This window comes from Vombatus ursinus, unplaced genomic scaffold (genome assembly GCF_900497805.2).
Source record: "Vombatus ursinus unplaced genomic scaffold, bare-nosed wombat genome assembly UNPS02014793.1, whole genome shotgun sequence".
NCBI classification, from domain to species: Eukaryota; Metazoa; Chordata; class Mammalia; order Diprotodontia; family Vombatidae; genus Vombatus; species Vombatus ursinus.
Window position 1 is genome coordinate 7,320,881 of NW_020954571.1, and position 18,819 is coordinate 7,339,699.

At 37.4% G+C, this 18,819-nt stretch overlaps 1 protein-coding gene across 1 annotated transcript in view; it reads left to right on the forward strand.

Annotated features, from left to right (window-relative positions):
- Window positions 1-18,819, forward strand: part of MED27 (mediator complex subunit 27) — a 231,521-nt gene that overhangs the window by 15,201 nt on the left and 197,501 nt on the right. The window lies entirely within an intron of this gene.

Genomic DNA, 18,819 nt, shown 5'->3' on the forward strand with positions numbered 1-18,819 from the left:
CCAGCCATATCTGATACTACATTAATTAATGAAACTTCCATTTTTCTCTCATTGTGACTTGGAAAGCAAAAGTCTGAGGCATTGACTGGGGCCACTGTGTTCTGGTAGCCATGGCAACCCACTGGGGGCTTCTTGGACTTCTCAGCTGTAAACCTTCTCTGCCTTAGGGTTGGGATCCCAATGTCTAAGAGAAAAAAGAGAACAGGCTGAGGCTTCTAGCTCCTGGGGCTTCTATTCATTTAACCCATATGTGGCTCTGAAATTACCCTTGGCCAGATGTGTTCAATTCCCTTCTAGAGGATCTTTTCAGACCATTTTGTATTCAGTTAGACTCTTTGAGGTCACCACCACTTGAGTCTGAGAATTCTGTATCCCATATGGCAACGTGCTGTTTCTTTTGTTATCCAGATAAATTCAACCAGATCCTAAATGTTTAAGTTGGCCCTAACTAGATCCCAAACTGATTTGTTTAGTCCTGGGGTGAAGGTAGTTCTGGTGCATAGTGTTCCAGGGAAGCAGTGGCCCTAAAAAAATTGAGAACTTATGAAAACTCTGTTCCCTGTCCCCCCCCCTCGCTTTTTTGAGGTTTATTTTTCCTTTTCCAGATGCTTACTAAGCTAATTTTGTTTGTATAAACATTTTTGGAAAATAGAGGAGGATGGTAAAAACACTGTGATTTCCCCCTTTCCCCTCACCCCCTCCATAATTCTGGCCCAAGCTTTGATTCTGGAGGATTGCTGAAGGAGGTTACTGCAGCTGCCACTACTTTTTCTCCTGCACACTGCACTGTCCTTTGGCACAGGAAACATATTTGCCTGCATTCCCCTTTGGTTTGGAAATGCCTTGCTGCATTCCCTTATTTGGTTTGGGAAGTATTACTTCTTCACTGTAGTTACTTTTGTTTGGCAAAGGATCTAAAGTGTTCTCTAGGCCAAGGGAATCCAGGTTTAGCTCTTAGTTAACTCAAAGTCCTGATGACTTGAGAGTTAATTCAGGTCCCAATGTCCTTAACTTTCCCTTGGGAGGAACTTTCTTGTATAGTAGTCATTTCCTAACTAGCTTCTCCCACTGGAAAAATGTATCCCATCAGACTGATTTCAGTTTTATTAATTTTTTTAATTAAGGGAATGTCTTTCATTAAGCAGAAATCATATTTCATATTCTCAGAGGATGTCACACTGTTAGGGATCTTGGAAACCACCTAGTACCACCTTCTTATTTTATAGATAGGAAACAGGCCCAGAGCAAGGCAGTAACTTGCTGAAAGTCCTACAGGGGAGTTCTTAAGTGGAATTTGGGACACTTTGCAATGTTGCCTGGCAATGTCAGGAAAACAGTGAAGCTACCTCCTCCATGGAAACATAAACTCATCAAGTATACAGATGATGCCAAGGATAACTGACCCCATGGGGAGCAGAGTAAAGATCCAAGAGGATCTTGACTGGCTCAAGCATACTGGGCAGAGTCTAATAAGGCAAATCTCAATAGGGATAAATGTAAAGTCTGGCACTTGGGTACTGAAACATCAACTTTGTAAGTTTTAGATGAGGGGGGAATGGGGAAATAGGATAGCTGTTCTGAAAAAGATCTGGGGTTTTAAGTGTGCTGCAATCTCACTGTGAGTCAGTAGTGTTTTATGGCAGCCAGAAAAGCTGGGCTGATCTTGGGCTTTATTAAGGGGGAGCACAGTGAGGAAGTAGACCCACTGGATACTGTCGTTGTTAGACTTCATCTGGAGGGTTGTGATCAGTTCTGAGGGGGATAATTTAAGAAGCACATTGATAAGGTAGAGAGTATCCACATGATGGCAATTAGATTGACCAAGGCCTAGGAGTCCATGGCACCATGAAGATCATTTGGAGCAACTAAGAATGTTTTGCTTAGGAAAGACTCAGGGGTGACTTGCTATCTTGGAGTATTTGAAGAGCTTTCATGTGGATGAGTGGTTAGAGATGTTCTTTTTGGACCCAGAGGGAAGAACCAGAAGCAAACAGCAGTTAGAAGTTACCAACAGGTCGATTTAAGCCTGATGTCAGGAAAAACTTGCTAACTATTAGAGCTGTCCTCAGATAGAATGAGCTGCCTGGAGAGGTGGTAGCTTCCTCTTCCTCAGAAGTCTTAAAGCAGAGAGAGACAGGACGATCACTTGCCAGGGGTGCAGTCATGGGGATTCCTTTGTTGTATGACTTGGAACTATATAGCTTCTGAGGACTCTTCCAACTCAAGTTCTATGATTCTGATTGTATGAAACATTGCTAAGATTTATTGATATAGTGTCCTGATGAAGTGAATGGACTTTTATTATAGGGCATTATTTTTTCTTTTTTAAGGCAATTGAGGTTAAGTGACTTGCCCAGGGTCACACAGCTAGTAAGTGTCAAGTGTTTGGTCTGAGGCCGGATTTGAACTCAGGTCCTCCTGACTTCAGGGCTGGTGCTAATTTTTTTTCTTTTTGAAGAGTTAGCATAGATTGGGAGAGCCTTAGACTTCATAGTCAGAAAATGTGGGTCTGAGTCCTAGATTTACTAGCTATATGATTGCAAGCAAGTCAGTTTACTACTTAAAGCCTCAATTTTCTCGTTTATAAAATGAGACTAATAATGCTTTTTTATTGTTACTATTAATACACTTATGTAGTCATTTTAGGGTTGCAAAATGTTTAACATATACAGAATTAAGAAGACCTGAGTTAAATTTTTTTCTCAGACACTTTCTAGATGTGTGACTCGGGACAAGTCACTTAATATCTCTGTGTCTTAGTTTCCATATCATAAAATGGGCGGGTTGGACTTGATGTCCTGGAAGGTCCCTTCCAGCTCTAAATGTATGATCTTGTGATGCTATAGACACCAACACAGATAGTAATAGAACATGATAAGTTGTTTTAGAACATTTCCGAAACAAAGTGCTCTGTGAGATTTACGAAGGGTGGTTAGCAATATAGGGATCATTGTTTATTTATCATTTATCAGTATCTACCACCTCAGCATTTCTGGCTTGGCATGACCATTTATGTGAAGTTTGAAGGATGCAAGTATGCAAATCTTGGGTATGTGCTTGCCTTCTCCTGGGAGAATAAAGTATAATTGAGCAGATTATACTTGGCTGACTGTTGACTGTCAGTTTTCCAAATTGTATTTTGGTCAGTTTTATTTTTGCCTGGGAATTTTAGGAGGAAAAGTTAATTTGCTAGAGAATTCTTATTCGAGCTGTGACACCATGTTAATTACTGGCCCTTTTATGTGCCTCTACTCACCTACTCACTCTACTCTGAAACCAGAAGAATAATACCTATCTCACTGGGGTACTGCATGAATTAATTAGTGCTTTCGAGTTCTCTGATAGGAGGCTGTGTCCTTTTGCTAAGTGTTAGTGTTAATACCTTCATTATGGTTTTTAATAGCAGCTGTAGCTGCGTCTGAGCATGAGGTCAGCAGGGGTGGTGGAGGTAAAAGCAGAATCTTGCCCTGTTCTATAGATGCCATAAGTTTTATCCTGTTCTTAAATCTGGATACATTTTTGTTCTATCATATGTTTGATGCAAATACAAATTTATTGCTCATAGTATACATTTGTCTGGTTTCTTTGCCCTTGGCATGCTGCTGGTTTGCCCTTACCCTGTTCATGCCCGAGGCTGTGCCTGTTTTCAGGGGTTTTTCATTTATTCCAAGAGAACAGTAGACATATGGCACACATTTCTTATTTTTTTTTTTGTCCACAAGAGAGAGGAAACAGTTAGTGACTTAACAATTCCTTTTTCCCTAAGAAGGTACTTGAAGACCTCAAACCTGACCTGGTTACAATGTTTCTGTCTTAAGAAACTGATTTTCCTTGTAGACTGATCCTTCCTTATAAAATGAGTAATGTCAAATTGATCAGGCTATAGTAGTAGAAAAATTGCTACACATGTGATAATATATAGTTAAAAAGATACATAGGTATTTGACCTTGGCCCTTTGACATTTAAATTGGATTTTTGAAGTCTTTGGGAACACTGGTATATCTGAACACACACCTTGTTGTGGTGTGGAGGTGATGCTTAGTTCTGAGAGATTGTGTTACCAAGTTGCATGTTCTGGCAAATTTTACTGGGTTGGAAAGGCCTTGGGTATGGGTCCAGGTGTACAAGTGGAAGGAGGTTCATCTCCCAAAGATTTGCTACCTGTTGTTGTTTTTATTTTGCCATAGGAGCATCTGAAATATGGAAGGGAGAACTGCATTGAGGGAGAGAGTGTTCATATCAATGAGATCACTGATGTTTCAGAGTAATAAGCATACACATACACATAGCTAGTACATTGGGAAGAACATTGATTGTAAAGTCAGAGTCTCCAGGTTTTAATCATGCCTGTATTGATTACTACTTGTGTGACCTTGGACAAGTCATTTAACTTCCCTGGACCTCCTTTTCCTCAGCTTTCTGACTAGATGGCATCAGAGATCCTTTCCCCCTTCAGACCCATAAACCTATGATCCTGTGGGCATTTGAGTTCATGCCAAGTTATAACAGATATCACTTTGCTTTTCTTTGTCTCCTCTCTGTTTTCCCTCTGTTCTCTCCTTTGCCCCCCCTTTTCCTCTCCCTCATCTTCCCCTTTTCCTCTCTCCTTCCTTCCTCTCTCTCCCCTTTTCCCCATACAACAGCAGCAAACTCCCCTTAGAATTTTACCATGGATTGTGCCATTCATACAAATAAGCAATCATGTGTTCCTTTAGGTTGGAATGTATTGTTTTAGGGTATTGGACATTTCATGATGTTTGTAATAAAGTGTGCTATCCCTTTAAAATTTAAGTATGTATCGGTGTCCCTTCATTTCCACGAATGGATGAATTTATGGTTTCTTGATTTGAGGGAACAAAATATATAGAACCATAGATCAATCAACATACATGTATTAAGCACCTTCTATATAATAGGCATTGTGTTAAGCCCTGGGGGTACAGTGAAAGACAAAGACAATCCCTGCCCTCAAGGAGCTCATAATCTAATGAGGAAGATAGCAAACAAATATATGCAAACAAACTATATACAGGTTAGATAGATAGATAAGGACTAGAATTAAAAAGGATTGGGAAGGGCTTCCTGCAGAAAATGGGCTTTTAGTTTGGACTTGAAGGAAGCCAGGGAAGTGAGGAGGCAGAGAAGAAAAGGGAGAGCATCCCAGGCATGGAGGACAGCCAGAGAAAATATCTGGAGCTGAGAGATGGAGTATTTTGTTTGAGAAACAGCAGGAAAGCCAGTGTCACAGGATCAAAAAGTATGTGATGGGGGAAGTAAGGTGTAAGAAGACTGGAAAGGTGGGAAGGAGTTAGGTTATGAAGGACTTTGAACACCAAACAGAGGATTTTATATTTGATCCTGGAGGTGATAGGGAGCTACTGGAGTTGATTGCTTTAGGGAAACTCACTTTAGTGGCTAAATGGAGGATGGATTAGAATGGGGAAAGACTTGAGGCAGGCTGACCCACCAGTAGGCTATTGTAACAGTCCAGTCCTTTACTAGAGTGGTGGCAGTGTCAGTGGAGAGAAGGAGAGCATAACTGAAAGATGTCGTAAAGGTGAAATTGCCAGGCCTTGGCAACAGATTGGATATGAAGATCAAGAAGGTAGTGAGAAGTTGAGGATGACTCATACATAGGTAGTGAGCCTGAGGGACTGGGAGGATGGTGTTGCTCTTTACAGTAATGGGGAATGAAATGGACGGGCCGAGAGTAACCAGACACACGCCAAATTAGAAAATAGAGAGCATTTACCGGAGCCGGCCGGCGACTGTCCCCTGGATGCAATCCTAGGAGAGCAGCCCCAAGCAAGGGAAATAACAAAACTTTATACCCAGCAGTTTACAGTTGTGGATTTAGCAATCCTTTGAGGTAGGGGAATTTACAATTGTGGATTAGCGATCCTTTGAGGTAGAGCAGTTTACAATTGGGATTAGCGATCCTTTGAAGTAGAAACTGAGGAGGTTAGGCTAGGGGGTTGTTTTTTTTGTGACAACTCAGTCCACTTCAGGAAGGTAATAGGAGAAAGAGTTTAGGGGGAAAGACAAGGAGTTCTGTTTTGGACTTAGTGAGTTTAAGATGTTACTGGACGTTCAGTTCAAGGTGTCTAAAAGGCAGTTGGAGATGTGAGATTGGATTAGCCTCTTCACACTTAGAAGAATTTCATATAAGGATATTATATTAACATTAGCATAGTTGTTTGCATGTTGTTCATCTCCCATCCCCTCACCCCCACCCCTCCAATATGTACCTCTTGATAGTTGGGACTGTTTTTATTTGGCTTTCCTCATTTCCCACATGCTTAGAACAATGCCTCACACATAGTGATCACTTATTAAATGCTTGACAGTTGACTGATGGACAGATGAATAAGATGGTATAGTTTCTTTCCTTAAAGACAAAATCATTTGTTATGGAACTAGAAAAGACTAAAACATATTTCATCTAGTTTGTTGCTTTCAAGAAAGTAAGGTGTTATTCCTAGTTTATAGATTGAAGAAATTGAGAAGCAGTTTAGGTGACTTGGTTGAAGTCACACAGCTAGTAAATGGTATCCATCATTCATGTTGATTTTTTAAGTTATTTTCTCTTTTCTCCTTGTCCCTTCTCACTCTTCCCCCTTACACAAAATACATTAACTAGAAGAATGAAAAAATTCTCTAGATTACTAGATAGCCCTCCATAGTTTGGTTTAGTAGGCATACAAATGTTGGGTTTAATAACCTTAAAATGCCTTTTAGATGTTAAACAAAACAGCAGAGGACTATTGAGGTAATTTTTCCTCCATCTAAAATGCAAAATGGAACAGTCATTCTTGGGAACATTAATTTTAATTGCTGGATGTGCTCAAACATTTTGAATTTAATGCAGTTTCACAGTAGCTCAGACAATATAACCAAATTATTCTGCTGGCAGTTTTTAGGAAACCTCAGCCAAGATTTTGTACTTAGGGACCTTAGTCTACAAAAATGGAACATTGAAACATCCCAACAGAGTGTGATGTGGGATGTCACTTTTCCTATTGAGACTTTATCTAAAGAATCAAGTGTTGTCTTTCTAAATAATATTGTAATGTCTGCTATGTGACAAGAATGCATGCATCACACTAGTATAAGGTGTTCAAAGCCCTTGGATAATGGAGGAAGCCCTTGACAAATACTATTCTTCCAGGAGGAAATGGCACATAGTGAACATATGACTTGTTTTTGGCTCTGTAAAGAAAGTGTAGCAATAGTTTGCACTTAGGATCCTGCATGGCCACGTGTGCTTTTTCTAGGAAACAAAACTTCTTTTTTTCATTTAATTTTTTTCTCAATTACATGTAAACAAAAAATTTTAACATTCCTTTTTAAAATTTTGAGTTCCAAATTCTCTCACTTCCTCTCTCCCCATCTCCTCCTTGAGCTGGCAAGCAGTTTGGTATAGATTATACATGTACAGTCATGTAAAATATTTCCATATTAGCCATATTGCAAAAGAAAATGCAGACCAAAAAAACCAAGAATAATGAAGAAAGTAAAAAAAAAAAAAAACTATGCTTCAATGTGCATTCAGACTCCCATCAATTCTTTCTCTGGATGTGGATAGCATTTTTCATCATAAGTCTCTCAGAATTGTCTTAAATCTTTGTGTTGCTGAGAATAGCTAAGTTATTCACAGTTGATGGATCATCATACAGTATTGCTGTTACCATGTACAATGTTCTTCTGTTTCTGCTCATTTCACTTTGCATCAGTTCATGTAAATCTTTCCAGGTTTTTCTGAGAGCATCCTGCTTGTCATTTCTTATAGCACAATAATATTCTATCACAATCATATTCCACAACTTGTTTAGCCATTTCCCAATTTCCAATTCTTTGCCACCACATAAAGAGCTGCTATAAATATTTTTATACACATAGATCCTCTTCTTTTTCCCTTGATCTCTTTGGGATACAGACCTAGTTATGGTATTGCTGGATGAAGAGGTATGCACACTTTGATGATAGCCCTTTGGGCACAGTTCCAAATTGCTCTCCAGAATGATTAGTTCAGTTCACAACTTCACCAAGAGTGCATTAGTATTCCTACTTTTCCACATCCCCTCCAGTATTTGTCATTTTCCTTTTCTGTCATATTAACTAATTTGATAGGTGTGAGGTGATATCTCAGAGTTGTTTTAATTTGAATTTCTCTAATCAATAGTGATTTAGAACTTTATTTCACATGACTATAGTAACTGATTTCTTCTTCCAGAAAACTACCTGTTCATATCTTTTGACTATCAGTTGGGGAATGACTTATGTTCTTAAAAATTCGATTCAGTTCTTTTGGAAAATGAGACCTTTATCAGAGAAACTTGCTATAAAAATTTTCCCCCCAGTTTCCTGCTTTCCTTCTAATCTTGGTGGCACTGGTTTTAATTGTGCAAAAGCTTTTCTATTTCATTTTATTTTATTTTTTCTCAATTCCATGTAAAAAATTTTAACAATTGTCTTTTTAAAATTTTGAGTTTCACATTCTCTTCCTCCCTCCTCTCTCTTTTTTGGGAAGACAAGCAATTTGATATAGACTCTACATGTATAGACTTGCAAAACATTTCCATCTCAACTCTGTTGTAAAAGAAAACACAGACCAAACTAGGAATAATAAAGGAAGTTGAAAAAATGCTTCAGTCTGTATTCATATACCCATCGGTTCTTTCTCTGGAGGTAGATAGCATTTTTTATCATAAGTCCTTTGGAAGCAAAAACTTTTTAATTTGATGTAATTATCCATTTTATATTCCATAATGCTCTCTATCTCTTGTTTGGTCATAAACTCTTCCCTTATCCATAAATCCGACAGGTAAAATAGTCTGTGCTCCCCTAATTTGCTTACAATATCAAACTTTAAGTTTCAATCCTGATCCCATTTTAACTTTTTCTTGGTATACAGTGTCAGATATTGGTCTATACCTAGTTTCTGCCAAACTGCTTTCCAGTTTTCCCAGCAATTTTTGTCAGCTAGTGATTTTTTGCCCCAAAATCTTGATCTTGGGTTTGTCAAACACTAGATTATTGTGATCAGTACTATGTATTATATACCTAAATCTATTCCATTGATCCACCACTATTTTCTTAGATAGTACCAGATGGTTTTGATGATTACCGCTTTATAATACAGTTTGAGATCTGGTACTGCTAAGCTACCTTCCTTCACATTTTTTCTTCATTTATTTCCTTGATATTCTTGACCTTTTGTTCTTCTGAGTGAATTTTGTTATTATTTTTCCTAGCTCTGTAAAATAGTTTTTTGGTAATTTGTTTGGTATGGCACTGAATAAGTAAATTAGTTTAGGTAGAATTGTCATTTTTGCTATATTGGCTCTGCCTACCCATGAGCAATTAATATTTCTCCAGTTTAGATCCGACTTTATTTGTGTGAAAACTGTTTTGCCATTATGTTCATATAGTTCCTAGGTTTTCTTGGCAGGTAGACTCCCAAGTATTTTATATTGTCTGCAGTTATTTTCAATGGAATTTCTCTTTCTATCTCTTCCTGCTGGAATTTGTTGGTAGTATATAGAAATACTGATGATTTATGTGGGTTTATTTTATATCCTGCAACTTTGCTGAAGTTAATTCTTTCAATAAGTTTTTTAATTGATTCTCTAGGATTCTCTAAGTATACCATCATATCATCTGCAGAGAGTGATAGCATTGTTTTCTCATTGCCTGCTTTAATTTCTTCAGTTTCTTTTTCTTGTCTTATTGTTATAGTTAACAATGAGATATTTCACATTTTCTATTTTTTAAATTCTTTTGATTTTGTTTGATTGTTTCTTGGTGTCTTATGGTCATTAGCTTCCATTTGTCTAGTTCTGATTTTTAGGGAATTGTTTTCTTTAGTGAGCTTTGTATCCCTTTTTCCATTTGGCCAATTTTACTTATTGAGGAGTTGTTTTCTTCAGTGAATTTTTGTACATTTTTTTCCATTTGACCAATTCTATTTAAGGAGTTTTTCTCTTCAGTGGATTTTTGTGCCTCTTTTACCAAGCTGTTGACTCTGTTTTCATAATTTTCCTGCATCGCTCTTGTTTCTCTTATTTGTTTAAAAAAATTTTTTTTGAGTTCTTCAGGAATTCTTGTTTGGTTTGTATACAATCCACAATATACTCTGATTTGAGGCTCCATTTTAGAGTTGTTTGGAGGGGAATTTGGGAGAGTTTGGCCGAGTCCTTCTTTACATGCCATCTTGGTTTATATGCCAAGGATAAGTTTCTTTTTTTTTTTTTTTTGCTTTTTGGGTAAGGCAGTGGGGTTAAGTGACTTGCCCAGGGTTACACAGCTAGTGAGTATCAAGTCTGAGGCTGGATTTGAATTCAGGTCCTCCTGACTCTAGGCCAGAGCTCTATCCACCGCATCACCTAGCTGCCCCCAAGGATAAGTTTCTTGAGGACAAGGGACTATGTGGAACCAAAACTTTTTTTTTTTGAACCAAAACTTTTTAATCAGTGATTCTTACCATTAGAAATGGCAGCCTTCAGGTATCTTAGATGAGTGTCTATCATGGTTCATATTCATAAATTTACCTAATTTCAAGGACTTTGATTGAAGAGGAAGATGAGTACTAAAGAGTATTGGGAAATAAAATTAGTTGTGTTGAACAGGGTCAGATTATGGAGAATATTGAAAGCTAGGCAGGAGTTTAGGCTTCGTGTGCTAGTTGGGGAATCATTCTAGGTAGAGTAGCTTTGAGGAGAAACTGCAGACTAGGGAGATCATAGCATAGGATGGGGGACTAGAGTGGTTCCAGTGGGATTAGAGATAAAAGGGTAAATATGTGAGTCATTTTAAAGGACAAAACAAGAGGATTTAATAAAAACCGAGATATGGAGGGTGAGCAAAAAGGAAATATCAAAGATGATCCTAAAGGAGCAGTAACTAGCAATTTTGGTGCCTGGGGCAAGCTTTACAAATATGTGCTCTCAAATCACATTTTTAAGATAAAGTCATTTGGGGAAGGGAGAAGAAGGATCTTGAGATATAAGATCCTGTGGGGAAGGGACTCTAGAACATTGCCCCTTGGGATGAAGGCAGAGACAATAGGCCCTTATTATCTCTAACTAGGTGCTAAACTCAATTACACCGCACTGCCAAAGGAATGATAAGTACTGTTCCTTGCCCTCTTAAGTTTTGGGGGTCCTGGGTCAAAGCTATTATAATCCCTCCATTGTTATTGCTCTGAAGGTGTTTACTGCTGACAGCTTTGAGGAATTAATTTGGGGGGAGTGGGTGGACAGTTGATATGTTTTGAGATGAAAGCAAGACATCCAATTAGACATGTTTTATAGATATTTGGAACACTGGACTGCGTTGCTTTGAGGCTGATAGGAAAAAGGGAAAGAACGATGCAATGGTTAAAATTATGTTTTGGACTGTTAAATGTGAATAATTTAGGTAAATAAATTCTCTCCTGTTTACCTTTTGAAAAATGGAGCACTATATTTGTCATGCTAACACTATTTGACAGTGGTTTTGCTTTATGTAAGACCTTTTACTAGAAACTAGTCAAAGCTGGGGTTCCAAAAGAAAATGCAGTTTTTCCTCATTTTGTTCAGTAACAGTGCTTCTGAAAGTTGATGTAAATCAAAGACTCATTATAAATAATTCACATTTTAAAATACTTTGATAGCACTTTTGAAGAAAATCCAGTGTGGAAAGTGAGTAAATCATTTTTCAATGTGAATAGTTGCCTTGTAATTGACTTGCTTTGCACAGTCAGATTTTCACCTCAGATTTTCTTGAAGTGTTTAGTACATACCTACAAGGGGAAAAAAAAATTGAATGAATAGAGTGTAGCCTTATATATGGTCAGGGCTACAAAAAAAAATCTTACACAAGATCATAGCTCCATACAAGACAACCCCATCCCCTTCTCTACCACTTGAATTGTGATTGGATGTTATTTTTCTTTCTGACCGGATGACCCTGTGAAACCTTATGTCCAGCTCTGGTTGATGTGATGCTTGTTGCCACAAATCTATATACTTCTTCATGGTGAAAGAAGCATGATAATAGTAATTCTACCCTCTGATATCCTTATGCATCAAACTAACTATAGAACCAAGCTAAAGTAAAGTATGCCAGAGCAAATCACAGAGACTTGGCTAGTAGATAAAATAATTACTTCTGTAGTTCAGGCTGGATTTTAACAAGCAGAAGGTACTGTTCACTTTGCTTACTGATGACATACTTTCTCTTTTGAGAACTGGGTCAGAGAGGTCTTTGCTTTCCTCCTCCCTTGGCCCAAAGTTAAAATACAGTTAAGGATGGAGAGTAGTGGTGAATTTATCTTCCTGGAGGGGGCAGGGCAGTCTTACTTGGAACTGTTTCAGTTGTGGTTGGAGAGTGAAGCAGAAAACAGGCAAGGAAAATAGCCCTGCCTTGGTCCTGGTTCTTCTGCTAAGGAAAAGATGAAAATATTTTTGGAATCATTTGTTTTAAAAGTGATTTTGAAGTTGTGTGATCTATTTTTTATATGTGTTTATATCTGGTATATGTATCTATATGTATATGTGTGCACATATATACATATATGTATGTATATGGGATTGAAGGGAGAGTGTGAAGAGGTTTCTTGTACTGGCTGTTAACAGTGAAATTAGCACTAGTGTTCCCAGGAGAAGCTTCACCATGGAAAGAAGATAATGTAGAATTCTTTCTTGGGGGAAAGAAAAAGAAGTTTTTACTGTGACCAGTTTTCTGGAATGTCTTTAAAGAGAACTAAACACAGAGCAGCTAGGTGGCGCAGTGGATAGAGCACAGGCCCTGGAGTCAGAAGGACCTGAGTTCAAATCCAGCCTCAGACCAAACACTTGACACTTAACTAGCTGTGTGATCCTGGGCAAGTTACTTAACCCCGATTGCCTAAAAATAAAATAAAATAAAATAAAATAAAGAGAACTAAACATATGAAAACTGAATTGCTAGCAGAAGGGAGTTGAAAGTTCTTTTTGCAGCTGATTTGTCAACTCTATTCATTTGTATATTTGAATGAAGCTCTATATGTAACATTTAAAATAGTGCTTTTTAGCAAATAAGAATACATTTGATTTTTTACAAGATGTGTATATGTCACAGATTTTTCACTTCCTAGTGGAAATCCACATATTAATCCTAATAATCAAGTCAAAGCTTATCTTTTCTGAAAGAAACACAGAACTTGAACTTCTGAATTTCCTAATTTTTTCTTTATTATACTATTCAAATATACACACTATGATTAAAAACTTAATATCTCAGTACAGAGAAAAACAACAAGTAAATTCAGGAATTCATGTTTTGTTTCTTTATCTATATACCTTTGTCTATAAAGGAATTGTCATAATATGTCTGTTATCAGGATTGAATAATTGTGTCATAGCATGACAAAAAATGTCTAGCGTGAATACATTGCATTACTTAGGACATTGAACTAAGGACATTTGATGGGCAAGGGTAAGTTAATAAATAGAGTTAAACTCAGGTTTATTTTATGGAAGGTAGATGTCTGGCTTTAGTGTTTAAATGGTTCCAGTTGATGGAGCTGTAATGCATCTTATATTTAAGGAGTCTATTGTTATAACCCAGCAGGTAATCACTGGCTTTTGGCTTTGTGAGCACAACCATGCATTTTCTTTGCCCCCATCAACTGCCAGCTTTGATTCTGTTTTAAATAAGGCACTCACTGTCTTAGAACTGTTGGCAGGATGGCCTAAAGATAACCTAGTCTTTGGAGCTTGTCAGTGCAGTTTATACTTTGATTAAATTATTTAATCCAACTGTCTTTTGTCACCCTAAGAGAATAGTGATGCACAAATTTCATTTAAATTTAAAGCTTTCTTGTCCAGGGTCTAGGCCAGTGTGATAGCTAGTCATTACAGTCACTCCGTAAGTTATTCCTTTTGTTCCTTCTGAAATGCTTTGTGTTTTGATACTGTCGTCTTTTAGGTTTTTTTGTTTTTGTTTTTGTTTTTGACACCACTTTCTCCTGGTTCTCCTCCTACCTATCTGACCATTCCGTCTGGGTCTCTTTTGCTGGATCTTTATCCAGGTCATGCCTGCTAACTGTAGGTATACCACAGGGCTGTCCTGGGTCTTCTTCTCTGCTGCCTTTATACTATTTTTTAGGTGATCTTATCAGCTCCCTTGGATTATATTATCATCTTTATGCTGATGATTCTCAGATCTTCTTATTCAGTCCTAACCTCTCTGCTGTCCTTGAGTCTCACATCTCCAACTACCTGTTAGACGTCTTGACTTGAATGGCTTGTAGACGTCTTACAACTCATGGGTGTATAAATCCAATAATGGATTTATTGGGTTAAAGGATATAAACATTTTAAAAACTATCCTCAGTTCTACCAACAGTGAATTAGCAGAACTGGTTTTCTCAAAGCCCCATCAAAGTTGATTTTTTCCATCTTTTAAATTTCTATCTTGACAAAAAAAATATTCGTGTAGTTCAACTGCACCTCAAATATTGCGTGTATTTTTTTCTTGTCTTTGAATATGAACTAATTCAGATTTCATTTTTAGAGTAGATTTCTTCACATATTCCTCTAAGCATTTTGAGAAATTGTTTGGCTACTACCATAACCCCATATTACAGATAAGAAAACTGAGATAGAAAGACATAAGGACCCATTTCTAACACAAATCACTCAGCTAATTGTTTCACATTATCACATTCCATATGTTTTACTTAATTTTATATAGACTGTGTAGCACATTTTTACCTTATTCACAAACTCTTAATGTTTTAGATTAAAAGTACCTATGAATCACATTCCCTAGAATTTCACATTCTATTGTTTTAATTAAATTGGAGGTTGTCGTCATGATTAACTACTAACATTTATAAGATCATAGGATTTAGACCTGAGAGAGGATGTAGAGGGCGTTTATTCCAACTACCTCATTTTACAGTTGAGGAAACAGAAGACTAGTGAATTGAAATAATTTGCTGAGAGTCATGCAGATAGTAATTAGCAGAGTTGGGCTTTGAACTTAGGTCTTCTAGTTCCAAGTCTAAAGTTCTTTCCACAATATCATGCTACCACTTATTGAGCACCATTCATTCTAGGTGCCAGGGATGAAGAAAGCTAGAAGAAGATAGGATCTCTTTAAGGATTTATAATCTAGTTGGAGAGGTTTATTGTGGTATAGTAGATTGCCAGAAAAAACTCATTTATGGACAGAATTTTGTGGTCACCTGCCAAACTGACGGCAGAGTTTGAGGTCCTGTGCATCATTTGGTATATTTTTCTGCCATCTACTAGAGAACAGACAAAAATTTACTACCAACAAACCTGCTGTATGCCTGCTTACCACAGGTGCTTGGGAACATATCATACCATAAGAGGGCATGGTCAGAGCAGTTACCTGCTCTACTTATTATATACCATAACTCTGACAGGGATATGAATGATTAGTGATGTACTGAGTGTGCTGTTAATGATAACTGACGGTTATGAAAGCTTAAGAGATTGAAGTATGAAATAGGGTCAGTTTTTGCTCAAATGCCATGTCTTTTTGGGGGGGGCAGGGGTGAAGCAATCAGGGGTTAAATGACTTGCCTAGGGTCACACAGCTAGTAAGTGTCAAGTGTCTGAGACTAGATTTGAACTCAGATCCTCTTAACTCCAAGGCCTGAGCTCTATATATTGCCCACTTAGCTGCCCCTCAGATGCCATATCTTTAAAATGACATCAGTTGCTTGAATTTCCTACTGCTATAAACTATGTTCACTTTAGAGAAGGCAGGCATATTATGTTTACATTCTTACTCTTCTGCTTAAACTTCCCCTTGCTCTTCCCCCCATCTCACTTTCTGAAGGTTGAACTGACAGAAATTTTGCAACACCCACAGCTGAAGTCAGTGTTAAGTATTCCCACCCACTTGTTCCATTTTTATGTCCATGAGAGAGAATCTTTTCTTTATATTGTTCAGGAGATGTATGTTGTGAATTTCAGGTTGCAATTTTTTCCTGGGATGACTGTCTCAGCAGGACAGCCATTCAGTCATAGGAGATGTGTTTTTCTCTTATTCACTTCATCAGTGTGTGTTATGGGAGGTATAAAGAAAAATAACATGAATGCTCATTGTATATGTTGTCCAGTAGTTACCTTCATGAAGTAATGAAACAAATAGTATGATGTTAAATATCTAAACAGATGTTTTCTCAATTATAATTGTATATAATGTTTCAGATGAACAGTTCATTGCATATAGGATACAACCTTATGAGTTACAGGTTGCTGTAGTCTAGTGCTCTCTGCTTTTTCTCTTCATAATAATATGATCAGCCACTGTTCCTCCTCTAGTGATGCACTCTTACGAAAATAAAGTTTATGAATTGAAAATCCAACAGATAATGAAACAAACTGGACAATGTTGTACATATTGTTAGATGTGGTCATTTTATCAAATGTTTTTGTTTAATGGCTTTTTTGGTCATAAGAGTGAGTTCAATCTGGAATGGAGTGATGTAAAGACAAAAGGCATTAATAAAACATTTTTTTTAAAAAAAGGACAGATTTAAGTTTTTATAAAGTAGTTTTAGTAGGTATTTGCCAGCAAAATATTTTTCTAGTAAGCTTATTGCTGAGATGGATAGTCTGATAGCTAGAAGTTTGAACTCATAGAAATACATGGTAAAAAGATACTGAATCTACTAGTTCAGTGAGTTTTCTCAAAGTTTGCACATTTATTTCTGTTAATACTTATTAACCATAGCAAACATAGACCCATTTACAGTTTTTATAAATTGGTTATTTAGTTTGTCAGTTGCCAATCAAGAAATGTTTATCAAATTTGCCCTCTCTTCAAAGCATTTTGTTAGGTCCTTTGGGGGAATACAAACAAATGTAAAACACAGTCACTGTCATCATTCTACAGCTTAGTTGAGGAGAAAGGACCCATAGGTGGAAAGTTCACTAATGGTATTGACGGGGTTTCTGCCCAAGTCGAGATCCTCACCCTTTGCCCCAAAGGGAATCTGGCTGTACAGGCTCCAGCTCCTTATTTCCCTTTGAAAGCTTTAGCCTTACCTTTTGATCTTATTCAGATGCCCCTTCCTCCCTAGCCCTAAAAAGAACCTGGCTCCCTGTTTGTCTACAAAGAACACCCTTAAACTTTTAGATTCCTTATAGACTCCCCTTACCTCCCTTCCAAAGCCTTATCCTAGCCTTTTGATCTTATTCAGATACACCTTTGCCCCTAGCCCTAAAAAGAATCTGGCTCCCGTTTATCTAGTTTATCTAGGAACACCCTTAAACTTTTAGGTTCCTTATCTACTCCCCTTCTCTCTCTTTGAAAGCCCTGGCCCAATCTTTTGATCTTATTCAGATGCCTTTCAAACTTCCTCCTTTCAGTTCCTTTCATTATCTAACCTTCCAAATGGAATTCTCACCTAGACCCTTTTTTCAACCACCCCCCCTTCCTCTGGCCACCCAAAGTTACTTTAAGTGTATAAAAGATCCACTCTAACCCCATTCAGACTGAGAATCTCTCATGCACAGAGGCCGAGACTCTCATGACCCCTTGTCCTTACGGGCATCACCTGGCCTATGTGATTTATCTCTAATAAACTTTTTCTCTGGCTGGAAGAAGATTTGAGTTGAATTTTTTCGGGCAGGGCTCGGCACTGCGATCTTGGGGTACCTCTGTGCACCTAGGAGCACCCCAAAACCTCTAGACCTCTTCAGTATCAGAAAGTATATGAGTGTCAAATGAGTGCAACAAGTAATAGGTTCTATGTGATATTTTTTTAAAAATCATTCATTTATTTTTATAAGCATTCATTTTCTCCCCCTCTTACTGCCCCTCCCTTGAATTAAACATGAAAAAATGAAAAAAAAAACACAAAGAAAAGCTATCATAACAAATATGTGTAGCCAGCAAAACAGAATTCTACATTGGCCATGACCAAAATGTATGTCTCATTCCTCATTTTAAGTCATCACCTCTCTGGCAGGTGGGTGCTGTATTTCATTTTCATTACTCTCTCTAGACTCATGACTCATGGTTTATCATTGCATTCTGTTGGTTTTAAAACAAACCGCTCTACTGTGTCTTCCTTTCCTCTCTATCTACTTTGTTGCTCATTTTAACCATTTCATGGGTTTACTCCAGTCCCATCCAGAGGATAAAATGGCAGCCATTCCATGATTGTAGAAATTAGAACTGGAAATAGCTTAGAGATAATCAAGTCAAAACCCCTACAGATGGGAAAGCTGAAATGCAGAGGAGAGAGAGAGTGAAGTGACTTATTCAAAGTAACATGGTTTGATGGTTAGGGACTTTGAAGGTTTTCACCAAGTTTACTTTTTTTTTTTCTCCATTTGATGCTAATATTATTTACTGGCCTTGAAAAAACTGAGCTCCTTTCTTGGGGAGAAGGATGATGGACTTAGTAATGAATATGAGTTCTTTTAATTGTTTGTAGATTTCAGTTGTTTAGTTTACCTTTATTTTCAAGAAGTTTGGATAATTGGGAGTTTACTGCATATAGACTTTACTCTAAATTTTTTATTCAAATCATCGTAATGAAATGTGTAGAAAGAGTTTAACAGTACTGTTAATTTGAATATATATAATAGATGCTACTTTGGTTGGAGCATAAATTGATGCATGTGGGAATTATTATTTTTTATTCCAGGCTCTTCCACTTAATAGTCCTGACTGTTACAGAGAAGGTGGGTCCTTGGGGCAAGTCATTTAAGTGCTCTGTGCCTCAGTTTTCTTAGCTATAAAAATGAGATAATAATAATGCTCAATAATAATACTACCTCATGTGGTTATTATAGTTCTTAGTA